General features: G+C 41.7%; 1 long non-coding RNA gene across 1 annotated transcript; it reads right to left on the bottom strand.

The window, feature by feature from the left end:
- Positions 1–236: 236 nt before the first annotated feature.
- On the bottom strand, positions 237–2,621 carry LOC129162010 (uncharacterized). The gene is made up of 4 exons (XR_011521945.1): positions 2,419–2,621; positions 2,198–2,321; positions 1,987–2,121; positions 237–1,651 (listed from the first exon to the last, which is right to left on the bottom strand). It is a non-coding gene; the product is annotated as an uncharacterized lncRNA (long non-coding RNA).
- Positions 2,622–2,920: the final 299 nt, after the last annotated feature.

Here is a 2,920-nt window from a genome sequence, read left to right as displayed (position 1 = left end):
CAGTGCTGCTGTTGTGCTCTATAATGACACCTACTGGACTTCAAACATCTTTGCAGGCAACATACTGGAGACACAACAGACTCTGATTCAATGACCTAATCATACATGTTAAGCTATTGTAGGCCTACTTCATATGGTATTATTTTAAACTTCTAAATTTAAAATATATACACCTCAAAATATTCTGTGAATGATACCAAGTGACAAAGTGACAGTGCTGTGAATGTGATATTACCCATTTCAGTGTCATTGACTCAAAAGTTTTTTTTATTTTTATAAATTTTTATTAAGAAAAATAAGTTTATCCAATGTGTTGGCATTTAGTCTATTACGGTTTTTGGACACTATTTCACCAGCTTTCGAAAACACACGTTCACAGGGCACAGAAGAAGCTGGGGCACACAAAAACTGTAAAGCCAGGTGGAAAAGGTGTGGGTAGGATGTCTTCCGGTTCCCCCAGTATGTTAATGGATTTTCTTGTCTTGAAATGTTTCCCTCTGCTAAGTAGCGCTGGACCTCAACGATAGAGTCAGCTGATGCGTTGGTGGTTTGTCTGCCAACCTCTTGATCAAGCTGCTGCCACAGATTATCTGAAATAATAAAAAATACATAGAAGTTTTAGTTTTTGTTAGCAACAAAACAAACGTGAAAATAAACTGATAATACTGAACATCTTGCCTGAAGTGGGTAACTACTCTGATGAAGGTCCAGGCTGTGGCTCAGATGTTGTGTGACCAATTACTGCAGCACTCTCCTTTTTCAGGCGACTGACAGCCTCACTACACTTGGAGGAACTACGAAATCCGAGTGTTTTAAATCTGGGGTCTAAAAGTGTTGATAGGGTCGACACGCTTAATGACTCCAGATTGGAAGCAGTGTCTGTGACGCGACGTCTAAGCTGGTCATGGAGACGTGTGGCTGCTTGTGTGTGTGGATGTAAAGAGTTCCGCTCAAGTGCACAATTTAGCATTTTCATCATCGGGATGACCTTTGATCCTGAAACTCTCCTCTCCTCGGACAACTCCACTGTGGCCTGATGGAAAGGGGCCAGCACAAGAAGTGCTTCCCTTAAGATGTTGAGCTCATCAGCTGTGAGTGTGTTAAATCTGTTTGGAGAGGCAAGAGATACCCACACTGCTTCTTTCTCATCATGTAGCCGTGACAGCATCTGATATGTGCTGTTCCAACGTGTTGGTACCTCACTGACAAGTTTCAAGGTGGTCCGTCCCATCTGTTGCTGCACTTGAGCTAGCTTCTCTATTGCTGTGGTGCTGGATATTAAATTTAGTTTGTGTGCAATGCAGATTGAATGTCGAATTTGAAGAGTTCGTGTTGCTGCCATCATGTTTGGTGCTGCGTCGGTCACAAGACACCTTACCTTGTTTGTTATGGCCCAGTCGTCCATCATGCCCCTTTTGACTTGGGCCAGATTGTCAGCAGTGTGACTTTGTGGAAAGTGTTTGACTCCCAACACAGATGTACACAACTGCATATTATCATTGATGTTGTGACAGGTAAGAGCTAAGTAAGCCTCCATGTTCAAGGAGGTCCACATGTCAGCTGTTATACTCACTGCCACAGCTTGCTGTACTTCCCTTTTTACTCGTTCGAGTTCCTCCGCATGCTTTTGGGCCATCATTTCCTTAACCGTCTGAAAATGAATCAAAATCAAATCAGTCTAGTACTCAACACATTAATTAGACCACCTGTCATTAAAGCAAGAGAAACATCCAGCTATGAAGTTCTCTGTGTTTTGCCCTGTTGAATAGAAGGTAGGAATTTAAAACTGAATCCAGTTTTATACCCAAATGTGAGCTGACACACTGGATGGAAATTATTCAAGCATGCATGATATTTGAATCACAAGTGTTTATTTTTGTTTGCTGTGTCATAAACCTTAAATCAGACAATGGTAAAATACATTTGTTAAGCACTGTATTTATTACATGAGTAACAGCAGCTATCTGAGACACTGAGTATACAAACCTTTCTGGTTGGCAAAGCGTAAGATGGATCAATGAATCAACCCCCTGAACCCATCACTCTCCACAATACTCAGGGGTTGGCAGTCCTTTATAATAAAATTCAGGACTGCTTGGTCCAGAGCAATCTTCCTAGATTCTAGATTTCAAAATAATAAAACATATATTAGTAAAACAACTGTGACAAAGCACGCCCAGTGTCTATATAGGTCTACCTGTGTTCGTTCTTGGTGTATTTGCTTCCTCTTCGTTTTCATGCTTGACTCTGTAATGTCTCAGCATTGAGGAAGTGCTCTTATTTGTATAAGACAACTCGGCTGAGCAGATCCGACATTTAACCTAATTAAATTAAATAAATAATTTACACTGAGAGTCAGTCGCATTGCTGTTTTCAACTCTGACAGATGCGCAGAAACAAGGAAAAACAAACACGTACCTTATTTGCTGTTAAAAGATCAAAATGATCCCACACAGCAGAAACTTTTCTTTTCCTATCTGGCTCCATTTTCTTGATGTAAAGAGGGATGCCTTGTTTTATCTTTGAAATGGTTTTTTTTGCGCGGCGACTCATCCCGTTGACAGATGCAGAGTCGATACCTTATAACTTCTGGTTACTGTCGTAACCCCGGTTCTCTGAGTAACATGAGTGAGATGTCTCACTATGGGATACGCCCCTCCGCGGATTCCTCAGAAGCACTTATCTCAATACGCCAATCCTGATTGGCCAGTGACCGTGAAGTACGCGTCCCCCTGCTACTATAAGTAGCAAGCGTCCCAACGTACACACTATTCAATCACCTCTTCTCGCTTCGCCCAGCAAGAAGGGTTGTCTGGTGAGACATCTCACTCATGTTACTCAGAGAACCGGGGTTACGACAGTAACCTAAAGTTCTCTTTCTTAACATTCGTTTCGATGTCTCACTATGGGATATGGAGAC

The sequence above is a fragment of the Nothobranchius furzeri genome, chromosome 11 (assembly GCF_043380555.1).
Source record: "Nothobranchius furzeri strain GRZ-AD chromosome 11, NfurGRZ-RIMD1, whole genome shotgun sequence".
NCBI lineage: Eukaryota > Metazoa > Chordata > Actinopteri > Cyprinodontiformes > Nothobranchiidae > Nothobranchius > Nothobranchius furzeri.
This window is presented reverse-complemented; position numbering and strand designations above follow the sequence as displayed.